Source organism: Pseudophryne corroboree, unplaced genomic scaffold, assembly GCF_028390025.1.
Source record: "Pseudophryne corroboree isolate aPseCor3 unplaced genomic scaffold, aPseCor3.hap2 scaffold_664, whole genome shotgun sequence".
Taxonomy (NCBI): Eukaryota; Metazoa; Chordata; class Amphibia; order Anura; family Myobatrachidae; genus Pseudophryne; species Pseudophryne corroboree.
The window spans coordinates 148,593-165,600 of NW_026970251.1; positions in this window are offsets into that span (position 1 = coordinate 148,593).

Here is a 17,008-nt window from a genome sequence, read left to right on the forward strand (position 1 = left end):
GGGGTTTGAAATTTTGACTTGTCAACTTAAATATCACCAAAATCTGATCACAAGGTCAATTACGTTCCTGGCTGGGATTGAACCACCAACCTTTTGGTTAATAGCCTTACACACTAACCAATTGCACCACAGAGACACTTTGCAAAAAGTATATACTGACAAAGGCTAATAAGCATTCATCAAGAACGTTTCCTAGAAAAACTTTAAAAAGTCAATAATCTGGAGAGTTTTTGTAAGATGTTTCTTCCATCAACCAATGAAGAAACACATTGGTACTTTCCCATGATGAGTGAGTGCTTCAGGATCTCTTGCACTTACATATGCAGCAGAGTACTGCAATGGAAGCATGCTGGGCCCATAACCCAGAGGTAGGCAGATTGAAACTATCCTTTGCTATATTAATTGTTTTTGTTAATTAAAGTAATCCAAAACTGGGATTGATATTTTGGCTCTTTTATTTTTACTTAAAGTACAATAACTTTTACCATTTTAATTTGTTTTGATAGTATATTGACAGTATTGTTTTCTTTCAAAAATCGACTTAATTTTCTTTACCCTATTATTAAAATGGTAATTGACAAAAACAAACTACATTGACACCAGAAGAACAATACAAAATGTACAAGTGATATATTAAAATCATCTTTCCAGCTTGAATTTCAATGATGCATTGGGGCAACGATTTTGTGAGAAACATCTTCACCCTTAAATAAAGATTTTCTTAATTCCTTACCTGTGTGCTAATTAGATATCACCTTGTTTTCACATTAAACAGACTTCCACATGAGAAAGCAGCAAGGATGCAGTGGCGTTAATGTTTCCTGGTGTCAACCTGTATTATTTCAGTAGACATTGAAATGAGGATGCATCTTGCTGCCTTTCCAATGAAGCAAGTTTAATTTAGTAATAGGTGAAAAACCATCCCTACAAAGGTGTTAATCAGAGACTTGGCTTTGTGGACACTTTTCAGAGAACAAATTTGTTAGCATAAAAATAAAGCCAGAAAATGAAGAGCTGTTTAATCACTCAATTGTATTTTTTTGCCAGCATATTTTTTTTATCTGCAACCCACTGCTAAATTGTGCTTCCTAGCTGTTTTTTATAAAATCACTGAATCAAATCTAACTCTGATTACATCAGAGAAGGCCAGGTACCCTACACAATAAGAGGGGGTTTGAAATTTTGACTTGTCTACTTAAATATCACCAAAATCTGATCACAAGGTCAATTACATTCCTGGGTGGGATTGAACCACCACCCTTTTGGTTAATAGCCTTACACACTAACCAATTGCGCCACAGAGACACTTTGCAAAAGTACATACTGACAAATGCTAATAAGCATTCATCTAAAACGTTTCCTAGAAAAACTTTAAAAAGTCAATAATCTGGAGAGTTTTTGTAAGATGTTTCTTCTATCAACCAACGAAGAAACACATTGGTACTTTCCCATGATGAGTGAGTGCTTCAGGATCTCTTGCACTTACATGTGCAGCAGAGTACAGCAATGGAAGCATGCTGGGCCCATAACCCAGAGGTAGGCAGATTGAAAATATCCTCTGCTATATGCATTTTTTTGTTTGTTAATTAAAGTAATCCAAAACTGGGATTGATATTTTGGCTCTTTTATTTTTACTTAAAGTACAATAACTTTTACCATTTTAATTTGTTTTAATAGTATATTGACAGTATTGTTTTCTTTCAAAAATCCACTTAATTTTCTTTACCCTATTATTAAAATGGTAATTGACAAAAACAAACTACATTGTCACCAGAAGAGCAATACAAAATGTACAAGTGATATATTAAAATCATCTTTCCAGCTTGAATTTCAATGATGCATTGGGGCAACGATTTTGTGAGAAACATCTTCACCCTTAAATAAAGATTTTCTTAATTCCTTACCTGTGTGCTAATTAGATATCACCTTGTTTTCACATTAAACAGACTTCCACATGAGAAAGCAGCAAGGATGCAGTGGCGTTAATGTTTCCTGGTGTCAACCTGTATTATTTCAGTAGACATTGAAATGAGGATGCATCTTGCTGCCTTTCCAATGAAGCAAGTTTAATTTAGTAATAGGTGAAAAACCATCCCTACAAAGGTGTTAATCAGAGACTTGGCTTTGTGGACACTTTTCAGAGAACAAATTTGTTAGCATAAAAATAAAGCCAGAAAATGAAGAGCTGTTTAATCACTCAATTGGATTTTTTTTGCCAGCATATTTTTTTTCTCTGCAACCCACTGCTAAATTGTGCTTCCTAGCTGTTTTTTATAAAATCACTGAATCAAATCTAACTCTGATTACATCAGAGAAGGCCAGGTACCCTACACAATAAGAGGGGGTTTGAAATTTTGACTTGTCTACTTAAATATCACCAAAATCTGATCACAAGGTCAATTACGTTCCTGGGTGGGATTGAACCACCAACCTTTTGGTTAATAGCCTTACACACTAACCAATTGCACCACAGAGACACTTTGCAAAAAGTATATACTGACAAAGGCTAATAAGCATTCATCAAGAACGTTTCCTAGAAAAACTTTAAAAAGTCAATAATCTGGAGAGTTTTTGTAAGATGTTTCTTCCATCAACCAATGAAGAAACACATTGGTACTTTCCCATGATGAGTGAGTGCTTCAGGATCTCTTGCACTTACATGTGCAGCAGAGTACTGCAATGGAAGCATGCTGGACCCATAACCCAGAGGTAGGCAGATTGAAACTATAATTTGCTATATGCATTTTTTTTGTTAATTTAAGTAATCAAAACTGGGATTGATATTTTTGCTCTTTTATTTTTACTTAAAGTACAATAACTTTTACCATTTTAATTTGTTTTAATAGTATATTGACAGTATAGTTTTCTTTCAAAAATCCACTTAATTTTCTTTACCCTGTTATTAAAATGGTAATTGACAAAAAAAACTACATTGTCACCAGAAGAGCAATACAAAATGTACAAGTGATATATTAAAATCATCTTTCCAGCTTGAATTTCAATGATGCATTGGGGCAACAATTTTGTGAGAAACATCTTCACCATTAAATCAAGATTTTCGTAATTCCTTACCTGTGTGCTAATTAGATATCACCTTGTTTTCACATTAAACAGACTTTCACATGAGAAAGCAGCAAGGATGCAGTGGCGTTAATGTTTCCTGGTGTCAACCTGTATTATTTCAGTAGACATTGAAATGAGGATGCATCTTGCTGCCTTTCCAATGAAGCAAGTTTAATTTAGTAATAGGTGAAAAACCATCCCTACAAAGGGGTTAATCAGAGACTTGGCTTTGTGGACACTTTTCAGAGAACAAATTTGTTAGCATAAAAATAAAGCCAGAAATGAAGAGCTGTTTAATCACGCAATTTGATTTTTTTGCCAGCATATTTCTTTTTCTCTGCAGCCCACTGCTAAATTGTGCTTCCTAGCTGTTTTTATAAAATCACTGAATCAAATCTAACTCTGATTACATCAGAGAAGGCCAGGTACCCTACACCATAACAGGGGGTTTGAAATTTTGACTTGTCTACTTAAAGATCATCAAAATCTGATAACAAGGTCAATTACGTAATATCTCTCTTTTGCAAAGAGCTGCGCATTGGAAAATTCATGGCTATGCCGTGTAGATGATGGTCTAACAGGAGGCTTTAAAATTTTCTTTCTAGTGTCCTTCGTTTGGGAGAAAAATGCAAAGGTACAAGATAGCTTTTCCTTGCCAATATCTCTCTTTTGCAAAGAGCTGCGCATTGGAAAATTCAGGGCTATGTCGTGTAGATGATGGCCTAAAGGAGGCTTTAAAATTTTCTTTCTTGTGTCCTTCGTTTGGGAGAAAAATGCAAAGGTACAAGACAGCATTTCCTTGCCAATATCTCTCTTTTGCAAAGAGCTGTGCATTGGAAAATTCAGGGCTATATCGTGTAGATGATGGCCTAACAGGAGGCTTTAAAATTTAAATTCTAGTGTCCTTCGTTTGGGAGAAAATTGCAAAGGTACAAGACAGCTTTTCCTTGCCAATATCTCTCTTTTGCAAAGAGCTGCGCATTGGAAAATTCATGGCTATGCCGTGTAGATGATGGCCTAACAGGAGGCTTTAAAATTTTAATTCTAGTGTCCTTCGTTTGGGAGAAAAATGCAAAGGTACAAGACAGCTTTTCCTTGCCAATATCTCTCTTTTGCAAAGAGCTGCGCATTGGAAAATTCAGGGCTATGTCGTGTAGATGATGGCCTAACAGGAGGCTTTAAAATTTTAATTCTAGTGTCCTTCGTTTGGGAGAAAAATGCAAAGGTACCTGACAGCTTTTCCTTGCCAATATCTCTCTTTTGCAAAGAGCTGCGCATTGGAAAATTCAGGGATATGTCGTGTAGATGATGGCATAACAGGAGGCTTTAAAATTTTAATTCTAGTGTCCTTCGTTTGGGAGAAAAATGCAAAGGTACAAGACAGCTTTTCCTTGCCAATATCTCTCTTTTGCAAAGAGCTGCGCATTGGAAAATTCAGGGCTATGTCGTGTAGATGATGGCATAACAGGAGGCTGTAAAATTTTAATTCTAGTGTCCTTCGTTTGGGAGAAAAATGCAAAGGTACAAGACAGCTTTTCCTTGCCAATATCTCTCTTTTGCAAAGAGCTGCGCATTGGAAAATTCAGGGCTATGTCGTGTAGATGATGGCCTAACAGGAGGCTTTAAAATTTTAATTCTAGTGTCCTTCGTTTGGGAGAAAAATGCAAAGGTACAAGACAGCTTTTCCTTGCCAATATCTCTCTTTTGCAAAGAGCTGCGCATTGGAAAATTCAGGGCTATGTCGTGTAGATGATGGCCTAACAGGAGGCTTTAAAATTTTCTTTCTAGTGTCCTTCGTTTGGGAAAAAAATGCAATGGTACAAGACAGCTTTTCCTTGCCAATATCTCTCTTTTGCAAAGAGCTGCGCATTGGAAAAATCAGGGCTATGTCGTGTAGATGATGGCCTAACAGGAGGCTTTAAAATTTTCTTTCTAGTGTCCTTCGTTTGGGAGAAAAATGCAAAGGTACAAGACAGCTTTTCCTTGCCAATATCTCTCTTTTGCAAAGAGCTACGCATTGGAAAATTCAGGGCTATGTCGTGTAGATGATGGCCTAATAGGAGGCTTTAAAATTTTCTTTCTAGTGTCCTTCGTTTGGGAGAAAAATGCAAAGGTACAAGACAGCTTTTCCTTGCCAATATCTCTCTTTTGCAAAGAGCTGGCCATTGGAAAATTCAGGGCTATGTCGTGTAGATGATGGCCTAACAGGAGGCTTTAAAATTTTCTTTCTAGTGTCCTTCGTTTGGGAGGAAAATGCAATGGTACAAGACAGCTTTTCCTTGCCAATATCTCTCTTTTGCAAAGAGCTGCGCATTGGAAAATTCAGGGCTATGTCGTGTAGATGATGGCCTAACAGGAGGCTTTAAAATTTTCTTTCTAGTGTCCTTCGTTTGGGAGAAAAATGCAATGGTACAAGACAGCTTTTCCTTGCCAATATCTCTCTTTTGCAAAGAGCTGCGCATTGGAAAAATCAGGGCTATGTCGTGTAGACGATGGCCTAACAGGAGGCTTTAAAATTTTCTTTCTAGTGTCCTTCGTTTGGGAGAAAAATGCAAAGGTACAAGACAGCTTTTCCTTGCCAATATCTCTCTTTTGCAAAGAGCTACGCATTGGAAAATTCAGGGCTATGTCGTGTAGATGATGGCCTAACAGGAGGCTTTAAAATTTTCTTTCTAGTGTCCTTCGTTTGGGAGAAAAATGCAAAGGTACAAGACAGCTTTTCCTTGCCAATATCTCTCTTTTGCAAAGAGCTGCGCATTGGAAAATTCAGGGCTATGTCGTGTAGATGATGGCATAACAGGAGGCTGTAAAATTTTAATTCTAGTGTCCTTCGTTTGGGAGAAAAATGCAAAGGTACAAGACAGCTTTTCCTTGCCAATATCTCTCTTTTGCAAAGAGCTGCGCATTGGAAAATTCAGGGCTATGTCGTGTAGATGATGGCCTAACAGGAGGCTTTAAAATTTTAATTCTAGTGTCCTTCGTTTGGGAGAAAAATGCAAAGGTACAAGACAGCTTTTCCTTGCCAATATCTCTCTTTTGCAAAGAGCTGCGCATTGGAAAAATCAGGGCTATGTCGTGTAGATGATGGCCTAACAGGAGGCTTTAAAATTTTCTTTCTAGTGTCCTTCGTTTGGGAGAAAAATGCAATGGTACAAGACAGCTTTTCCTTGCCAATATCTCTCTTTTGCAAAGAGCTGCGCATTGGAAAAATCAGGGCTATGTCGTGTAGATGATGGCCTAACAGGAGGCTTTAAAATTTTCTTTCTAGTGTCCTTCGTTTGGGAGAAAAATGCAAAGGTACAAGACAGCTTTTCCTTGCCAATATCTCTCTTTTGCAAAGAGCTACGCATTGGAAAATTCAGGGCTATGTCGTGTAGATGATGGCCTAACAGGAGGCTTTAAAATTTTCTTTCTAGTGTCCTTCGTTTGGGAGAAAAATGCAAAGGTACAAGACAGCTTTTTCTTGCCAATATCTCTCTTTTGCAAAGAGCTGCGCATTGGAAAATTCAGGGCTATGTCATGTAGATGATGGCCTAACAGGAGGCTTTAAAATTTTCTTTCTAGTGTCCTTCGTTTGGGAGAAAAATGCAATGGTACAAGACAGCTTTTCCTTGCCAATATCTCTCTTTTGCAAAGAGCTGCGCATTGGAAAATTCAGGGCTATGTCGTGTAGATGATGGCCTAACAGGAGGCTTTAAAATTTTAATTCTAATGTCCTTCGTTTGGGAGAAAAATGCAAAGGTACAAGATAGCTTTTCCTTGCCAATATCTCTCTTTTGCAAAGAGCTACGCATTGGAAAATTCAGGGCTATGTCGTGTAGATGATGGCCTAACAGGAGGCTTTAAAATTTTCTTTCTAGTGACCTTCGTTTGGGAGAAAAATGCAAAGGTACAAGACAGCTTTTCCTTGCCAATATCTCTCTTTTGCAAAGAGCTGCGCATTGGAAAAATCAGGGCTATGTCGTGTAGATGATGGCCTAACAGGAGGCTTTAAAATTTTCTTTCTAGTGTCCTTCGTTTGGGAGAAAAATGCAATGGTACAAGACAGCTTTTCCTTGCCAATATCTCTCTTTTGCAAAGAGCTGCGCATTGGAAAAATCAGGGCTATGTCGTGTAGATGATGGCCTAACAGGAGGCTTTAAAATTTTCTTTCTAGTGTCCTTCGTTTGGGAGAAAAATGCAAAGGTACAAGACAGCTTTTCCTTGCCAATATCTCTCTTTTGCAAAGAGCTACGCATTGGAAAATTCAGGGCTATGTCGTGTAGATGATGGCCTAACAGGAGGCTTTAAAATTTTCTTTCTAGTGTCCTTCGTTTGGGAGAAAAATGCAAAGGTACAAGACAGCTTTTTCTTGCCAATATCTCTCTTTTGCAAAGAGCTGCGCATTGGAAAATTCAGGGCTATGTCATGTAGATGATGGCCTAACAGGAGGCTTTAAAATTTTCTTTCTAGTGTCCTTCGTTTGGGAGAAAAATGCAATGGTACAAGACAGCTTTTCCTTGCCAATATCTCTCTTTTGCAAAGAGCTGCGCATTGGAAAATTCAGGGCTATGTCGTGTAGATGATGGCCTAACAGGAGGCTTTAAAATTTTAATTCTAATGTCCTTCGTTTGGGAGAAAAATGCAAAGGTACAAGATAGCTTTTCCTTGCCAATATCTCTCTTTTGCAAAGAGCTACGCATTGGAAAATTCAGGGCTATGTCGTGTAGATGATGGCCTAACAGGAGGCTTTAAAATTTTCTTTCTAGTGACCTTCGTTTGGGAGAAAAATGCAAAGGTACAAGACAGCTTTTCCTTGCCAATATCTCTCTTTTGCAAAGAGCTGCGCATTGGAAAATTCAGGGCTATGTCGTGTAGCTGATGGCCTAACAGGAGGCTTTAAAATTTTAATTCTAGTGTCCTTCGTTTGGGAGAAAAATGCAAAGGTACCTGACAGCTTTTCCTTGCCAATATCTCTCTTTTGCAAAGAGCTGCGCATTGGAAAATTCAGGGCTATGTCGTGTAGATGATGGCATAACAGGAGGCTTTAAAATTTTAATTCTAGTGTCCTTCGTTTGGGAGAAAAATGCAAAGGTACAAGACAGCTTTTCTTGCCAATATCTCTCTTTTGCAAAAAGCTGCGCATTGGAAAATTCAGGGCTATGTCGTGTAGATGATGGCCTAACAGGAGGCTTTAAAATTTTAATTCTAGTGTCCTTCGTTTGGGAGAAAAATGCAAAGGTACAAGACAGCTTTTCCTTGCCAATATCTCTCTTTTGCAAAGAGCTGCGCATTGGAAAATTCAGGGCTATGTCGTGTAGATGATGGCCTAACAGGAGGCTTTAAAATTTTCTTTCTAGTGTCCTTCGTTTGGGAGAAAAATGCAATGGTACAAGACAGCATTTCCTTGCCAATATCTCTCTTTTGCAAAGAGCTGCGCATTGGAAAAATCAGGGCTATGTCGTGTAGATGATGGCCTAACAGGAGGCTTTAAAATTTTCTTTCTAGTGTCCTTCGTTTGGGAGAAAAATGCAAAGGTACAAGACAGCTTTTCCTTGCCAATATCTCTCTTTTGCAAAGAGCTACGCATTGGAAAATTCAGGGCTATGTCGTGTAGATGATGGCCTAACAGGAGGCTTTAAAATTTTAATTCTAGTGTCCTTCGTTTGGGAGAAAAATGCAAAGGTACAAGACAGCTTTTCCTTGCCAATATCTCTCTTTTGCAAAGAGCTGCGCATTGGAAAATTCAGGGCTATGTCGTGTAGATAATGGCCTAACAGGAGGCTTTAAAATTTTAATTCTAGTGTCCTTCGTTTGGGAGAAAAATGCAAAGGTACAAGATAGCTTTTCCTTGCCAATATCTCTCTTTTGCAAAGAGCTGCGCATTGGAAAATTCATGGCTATGCCGTGTAGATGATGGTCTAACAGGAGGCTTTAAAATTTTCTTTCTAGTGTCCTTCGTTTGGGAGAAAAATGCAAAGGTACACGATAGCTTTTCCTTGCCAATAACTCTCTTTTGCAAAGAGCTGCGCATTGGAAAATTCAGGGCTATGTCGTGTAGATGATGGCCTAAAGGAGGCTTTAAAATTTTCTTTCTTGTGTCCTTCGTTTGGGAGAAAAATGCAAAGGTACAAGACAGCTTTTCCTTGCCAATATCTCTCTTTTGCAAAGAGCTGTGCATTGGAAAATTCAGGGCTATATCGTGTAGATGATGGCCTAACAGGAGGCTTTAAAATTTTAATTCTAGTGTCCTTCGTTTGGGAGAAAAATGCAAAGGTACAAGACAGCTTTTCCTTGCCAATATCTCTCTTTTGCAAAGAGCTGCGCATTGGAAAATTCAGGGCTATGTCGTGTAGATGATGGCCTAACAGGAGGCTTTAAATTTTTCTTTCTAGTGTCCTTCGTTTGGGAGAAAAATGCAATGGTACAAGACAGCTTTTCCTTGCCAATATCTCTCTTTTGCAAAGAGCTGCGCATTGGAAAATTCAGGGCTATGTCGTGTAGATGATGGCCTAACAGGAGGCTTTAAAATTTTAATTCTAGTGTCCTTCGTTTGGGAGAAAAATGCAAAGGTACCTGACAGCTTTTCCTTGCCAATATCTCTCTTTTGCAAAGAGCTGCGCATTGGAAAATTCAGGGCTATGTCGTGTAGATGATGGCCTAACAGGAGGCTTTAAAATTGTAATTCTAGTGTCCTTCGTTTGGGAGAAAAATGCAAAGGTACAAGACAGCTTTTCCTTGCCAATATCTCTCTTTTGCAAAGAGCTACGCATTGGAAAATTCAGGGCTATGTCGTGTAGATGATGGCCTAACAGGAGGCTTTAAAATTTTAATTCTAGTGTCCTTCGTTTGGGAGAAAAATGCAAAGGTACAAGATAGCTTTTCCTTGCCAATATCTCTCTTTTGCAAAGAGCTGCGCATTGGAAAATTCAGGGCTATGTCGTGTAGATGATGGCCTAAACGAGGCTTTAAAATTTTCTTTCTTGTGTCCTTCGTTTGGGAGAAAAATGCAATGGTACAAGACAGCTTTTCCTTGCCAATATCTCTCTTTTGCAAAGAGCTACGCATTGGAAAATTCAGGGCTATGTCGTGTAGATGATGGCCTAACAGGAGGCTTTAAAATTTTCTTTCTAGTGTCCTTCGTTTGGGAGAAAAATGCAATGGTACAAGACAGCTTTTCCTTGCCAATATCTCTCTTTTGCAAAGAGCTGCGCATTGGAAAATGCAGGGCTATGTCGTGTAGATGATGGCCTAACAGGAGGCTTTAAAATTTTAATTCTAGTGTCCTTCGTTTGGGAGAAAAATGCAAAGGTACAAGACAGCTTTTCCTTGCCAATATCTCTCTTTTGCAAAGAGCTACGCATTGGAAAATTCAGGGCTATGTCGTGTAGATGATGGCCTAACAGGAGGCTTTAAAATTTTCTTTCTAGTGACCTTCGTTTGGGAGAAAAATGCAAAGGTACAAGACAGCTTTTCCTTGCCAATATCTCTCTTTTGCAAAGAGCTGCGCATTGGAAAATTCAGGGCTATGTCGTGTAGATGATGGCCTAACAGGAGGCTTTAAAATTTTAATTCTAGTGTCCTTCGTTTGGGAGAAAAATGCAAAGGTACCTGACAGCTTTTCCTTGCCAATATCTCTCTTTTGCAAAGAGCTGCGCATTGGAAAATTCAGGGATATGTCGTGTAGATGATGGCATAACAGGAGGCTTTAAAATTTTAATTCTAGTGTCCTTCGTTTGGGAGAAAAATGCAAAGGTACAAGACAGCTTTTCCTTGCCAATATCTCTCTTTTGCAAAGAGCTGCGCATTGGAAAATTCAGGGCTATGTCGTGTAGATGATGGCATAACAGGAGGCTGTAAAATTTTAATTCTAGTGTCCTTCGTTTGGGAGAAAAATGCAAAGGTACAAGACAGCTTTTCCTTGCCAATATCTCTCTTTTGCAAAGAGCTGCGCATTGGAAAATTCAGGGCTATGTCGTGTAGATGATGGCCTAACAGGAGGCTTTAAAATTTTAATTCTAGTGTCCTTCGTTTGGGAGAAAAATGCAAAGGTACAAGACAGCTTTTCCTTGCCAATATCTCTCTTTTGCAAAGAGCTGCGCATTGGAAAATTCAGGGCTATGTCGTGTAGATGATGGCCTAACAGGAGGCTTTAAAATTTTCTTTCTAGTGTCCTTCGTTTGGGAGAAAAATGCAAAGGTACAAGACAGCTTTTCCTTGCCAATATCTCTCTTTTGCAAAGAGCTGCGCATTGGAAAATTCAGGGCTATGTCGTGTAGATGATGGCCTAACAGGAGGCTTGAAAATTTTCTTTCTAGTGTCCTTCGTTTGGGAGAAAAATGCAAAGGTACAAGACAGCTTTTCCTTGCCAATATCTCTCTTTTGCAAAGAGCTGCGCATTGGAAAATTCAGGGCTATGTCGTGTAGATGATGGCCTAACAGGAGGCTTTAAAATTTTCTTTCTAGTGTTCTTCGTTTGGGAGAAAAATGCAATGGTACAAGACAGCTTTTCCTTGCCAATATCTCTCTTTTGCAAAGAGCTGCGCATTGGAAAATTCAGGGCTATGTCGTGTAGATGATGGCCTAACAGGAGGCTTTAAAATTTTCTTTCTAGTGACCTTCGTTTGGGAGAAAAATGCAAAGGTACAAGACAGCTTTTCCTTGCCAATATCTCTCTTTTGCAAAGAGCTGCGCATTGGAAAATTCAGGGCTATGTCGTGTAGATGATGGCCTAACAGGAGGCTTTAAAATTTTAATTCTAGTGTCCTTCGTTTGGGAGAAAAATGCAAAGGTACCTGACAGCTTTTCTTTGCCAATATCTCTCTTTTGCAAAGAGCTGCGCATTGGAAAATTCAGGGCTATGTCGTGTAGATGATGGCATAACAGGAGGCTTTAAAATTTTAATTCTAGTGTCCTTCGTTTGGGAGAAAAATGCAAAGGTACAAGACAGCTTTTCCTTGCCAATATCTCTCTTTTGCAAAGAGCTGCGCATTGGAAAATTCAGGGCTATGTCGTGTAGATGATGGCCTAACAGGAGGCTTTAAAATTTTAATCCTAGTGTCCTTCGTTTGGGAGAAAAATGCAAAGGTACAAGACAGCTTTTCCTTGCCAATATCTCTCTTTTGCAAAGAGCTGCGCATTGGAAAATTCAGGGCTATGTCGTGTAGATGATGGCCTAACAGGAGGCTTTAAAATTTTCTTTCTAGTGTCCTTCGTTTGGGAGAAAAATGCAAAGGTACAAGACAGCTTTTCCTTGCCAATATCTCTCTTTTGCAAAGAGCTGCGCATTGGAAAAATCAGGGCTATGTCGTGTAGATGATGGCCTAACAGGAGGCTTTAAAATTTTCTTTCTAGTTTCCTTCGTTTGGGAGAAAAATGCAAAGGTACAAGACAGCTTTTCCTTGCCAATATCTCTCTTTTGCAAAGAGCTGCGCATTGGAAAATTCAGGGCTATGTCGTGTAGATGATGGCCTAACAGGAGGCTTTAAAATTTTAATTCTAGTGTCCTTCGTTTGGGAGAAAAATGCAAAGGTACAAGATAGCTTTTCCTTGCCAATATCTCTCTTTTGCAAAGAGCTGCGCATTGGAAAATTCATGGCTATGCCGTGTAGATGATGGTCTAACAGGAGGCTTTAAAATTTTCTTTCTAGTGTCCTTCGTTTGGGAGAAAAATGCAAAGGTACAAGATAGCTTTTCCTTGCCAATATCTCTCTTTTGCAAAGAGCTGCGCATTGGAAAATTCAGGGCTATGTCGTGTAGATGATGAACTAAAGGAGGCTTTAAAATTTTCTTTCTTGTGTCCTTCGTTTGGGAGAAAAATGCAAAGGTACAAGACAGCTTTTCCTTGCCAATATCTCTCTTTTGCAAAGAGCTGCGCATTGGAAAATTCAGGGCTATGTCGTGTAGATGATGGCCTAACAGGAGGCTTTAAAATTTTCTTTCTAGTGTCCTTCGTTTGGGAGAAAAATGCAATGGTACAAGACAGCTTTTCCTTGCCAATATCTCTCTTTTGCAAAGAGCTGCGCATTGGAAAAATCAGGGCTATGTCGTGTAGATGATGGCCTAACAGGAGGCTTTAAAATTTTATTTCTAGTGTCCTTCGTTTGGGAGAAAAATGCAAAGGTACAAGACAGCTTTTCCTTGCCAATATCTCTCTTTTGCAAAGAGCTACGCATTGGAAAATTCAGGGCTATGTCGTGTAGATGATGGCCTAACAGGAGGCTTTAAAATTTTCTTTCTAGTGTCCTTCGTTTGGGAGAAAAATGCAAAGGTACAAGACAGCTTTTCCTTGCCAATATCTCTCTTTTGCAAAGAGCTGCGCATTGGAAAATTCAGGGCTATGTCGTGTAGATGATGGCCTAACAGGAGGCTTTAAAATTTTCTTTCTAGTGTCCTTCGTTTGGGAGAAAAATGCAATGGTACAAGACAGCTTTTCCTTGCCAATATCTCTCTTTTGCAAAGAGCTGCGCATTGGAAAATTCAGGGCTATGTCGTGTAGATGATGGCCTAACAGGAGGCTTTAAAATTTTAATTCTAGTGTCCTTCGTTTGGGAGAAAAATGCAAAGGTACAAGATAGCTTTTCCTTGCCAATATCTCTCTTTTGCAAAGAGCTACGCATTGGAAAATTCAGGGCTATGTCGTGTAGATGATGGCCTAACAGGAGGCTTTAAAATTTTCTTTCTAGTGACCTTCGTTTGGGAGAAAAATGCAAAGGTACAAGACAGCTTTTCCTTGCCAATATCTCTCTTTTGCAAAGAGCTGCGCATTGGAAAATTCAGGGCTATGTCGTGTAGATGATGGCCTAACAGGAGGCTTTAAAATTTTAATTCTAGTGTCCTTCGTTTGGGAGAAAAATGCAAAGGTACCTGACAGCTTTTCCTTGCCAATATCTCTCTTTTGCAAAGAGCTGCGCATTGGAAAATTCAGGGATATGTCGTGTAGATGATGGCATAACAGGAGGCTTTAAAATTTTAATTCTAGTGTCCTTCGTTTGGGAGAAAAATGCAAAGGTACAAGACAGCTTTTCCTTGCCAATATCTCTCTTTTGCAAAGAGCTGCGCATTGGAAAATTCAGGGCTATGTCGTGTAGATGATGGCATAACAGGAGGCTGTAAAATTTTAATTCTAGTGTCCTTCGTTTGGGAGAAAAATGCAAAGGTACAAGACAGCTTTTCCTTGCCAATATCTCTCTTTTGCAAAGAGCTGCGCATTGGAAAATTCAGGGCTATGTCGTGTAGATGATGGCCTAACAGGAGGCTTTAAAATTTTAATTCTAGTGTCCTTCGTTTGGGATAAAAATGCAAAGGTACAAGACAGCTTTTCCTTGCCAATATCTCTCTTTTGCAAAGAGCTGCGCATTGGAAAATTCAGGGCTATGTCGTGTAGATGATGGCCTAACAGGAGGCTTTAAAATTTTCTTTCTAGTGTCCTTCGTTTGGGAGAAAAATGCAATGGTACAAGACAGCTTTTCCTTGCCAATATCTCTCTTTTGCAAAGAGCTGCGCATTGGAAAAATCAGGGCTATGTCGTGTAGATGATGGCCTAACAGGAGGCTTTAAAATTTTCTTTCTAGTGTCCTTCGTTTGGGAGAAAAATGCAAAGGTACAAGACAGCTTTTCCTTGCCAATATCTCTCTTTTGCAAAGAGCTACGCATTGGAAAATTCAGGGCTATGTCGTGTAGATGATGGCCTAACAGGAGGCTTTAAAATTTTCTTTCTAGTGTCCTTCGTTTGGGAGAAAAATGCAAAGGTACAAGACAGCTTTTCCTTGCCAATATCTCTCTTTTGCAAAGAGCTGGCCATTGGAATATTCAGGGCTATGTCGTGTAGATGATGGCCTAACAGGAGGCTTTAAAATTTTCTTTCTAGTGTCCTTCGTTTGGGAGGAAAATGCAATGGTACAAGACAGCTTTTCCTTGCCAATATCTCTCTTTTGCAAAGAGCTGCGCATTGGAAAATTCAGGGCTATGTCGTGTAGATGATGGCCTAACAGGAGGCTTTAAAATTTTCTTTCTAGTTTCCTTCGTTTGGGAGAAAAATGCAAAGGTACAAGACAGCTTTTCCTTGCCAATATCTCTCTTTTGCAAAGAGCTGCGCATTGGAAAATTCAGGGCTATGTCGTGTATATGATGGCCTAACAGGAGGCTTTAAAATTTTAATCCTAGTGTCCTTCGTTTGGGAGAAAAATGCAAAGGTACAAGACAGCTTTTCCTTGCCAATATCTCTCTTTTGCAAAGAGCTGCGCATTGGAAAATTCAGGGCTATGTCGTGTAGATGATGGCCTAACAGGAGGCTTTAAAATTTTCTTTCTAGTGTCCTTCGTTTGGGAGAAAAATGCAAAGGTACAAGACAGCTTTTCCTTGCCAATATCTCTCTTTTGCAAAGAGCTGCGCATTGGAAAAATCAGGGCTATGTCGTGTAGATGATGGCCTAACAGGAGGCTTTAAAATTTTCTTTCTAGTTTCCTTCGTTTGGGAGAAAAATGCAAAGGTACAAGACAGCTTTTCCTTGCCAATATCTCTCTTTTGCAAAGAGCCGCGCATTGGAAAATTCAGGGCTATGTCGTGTAGATGATGGCCTAACAGGAGGCTTTAAAATTTTAATTCTAGTGTCCTTCGTTTGGGAGAAAAATGCAAAGGTACAAGATAGCTTTTCCTTGCCAATATCTCTCTTTTGCAAAGAGCTGCGCATTGGAAAATTCATGGCTATGCCGTGTAGATGATGGTCTAACAGGAGGCTTTAAAATTTTCTTTCTAGTGTCCTTCGTTTGGGAGAAAAATGCAAAGGTACAAGATAGCTTTTCCTTGCCAATATCTCTCTTTTGCAAAGAGCTGCGCATTGGAAAATTCAGGGCTATGTCGTGTAGATGATGAACTAAAGGAGGCTTTAAAATTTTCTTTCTTGTGTCCTTCGTTTGGGAGAAAAATGCAAAGGTACAAGACAGCTTTTCCTTGCCAATATCTCTCTTTTGCAAAGAGCTGCGCATTGGAAAATTCAGGGCTATGTCGTGTAGATGATGGCCTAACAGGAGGCTTTAAAATTTTCTTTCTAGTGTCCTTCTTTTGGGAGAAAAATGCAATGGTACAAGACAGCTTTTCCTTGCCAATATCTCTCTTTTGCAAAGAGCTGCGCATTGGAAAAATCAGGGCTATGTCGTGTAGATGATGGCCTAACAGGAGGCTTTAAAATTTTATTTCTAGTGTCCTTCGTTTGGGAGAAAAATGCAAAGGTACAAGACAGCTTTTCCTTGCCAATATCTCTCTTTTGCAAAGAGCTACGCATTGGAAAATTCAGGGCTATGTCGTGTAGATGATGGCCTAACAGGAGGCTTTAAAATTTTCTTTCTAGTGTCCTTCGTTTGGGAGAAAAATGCAAAGGTACAAGACAGCTTTTCCTTGCCAATATCTCTCTTTTGCAAAGAGCTGCGCATTGGAAAATTCAGGGCTATGTCGTGTAGATGATGGCCTAACAGGAGGCTTTAAAATTTTCTTTCTAGTGTCCTTCGTTTGGGAGAAAAATGCAATGGTACAAGACAGCTTTTCCTTGCCAATATCTCTCTTTTGCAAAGAGCTGCGCATTGGAAAATTCAGGGCTATGTCGTGTAGATGATGGCCTAACAGGAGGCTTTAAAATTTTAATTCTAGTGTCCTTCGTTTGGGAGAAAAATGCAAAGGTACAAGATAGCTTTTCCTTGCCAATATCTCTCTTTTGCAAAGAGCTACGCATTGGAAAATTCAGGGCTATGTCGTGTAGATGATGGCCTAACAGGAGGCTTTAAAATTTTCTTTCTAGTGACCTTCGTTTGGGAGAAAAATGCAAAGGTACAAGACAGCTTTTCCTTGCCAATATCTCTCTTTTGCAAAGAGCTGCGCATTGGAAAATTCAGGGCTATGTCGTGTAGATGATGGCCTAACAGGAGGCTTTAAAATTTTAATTCTAGTGTCCTTCGTTTGGGAGAAAAATGCA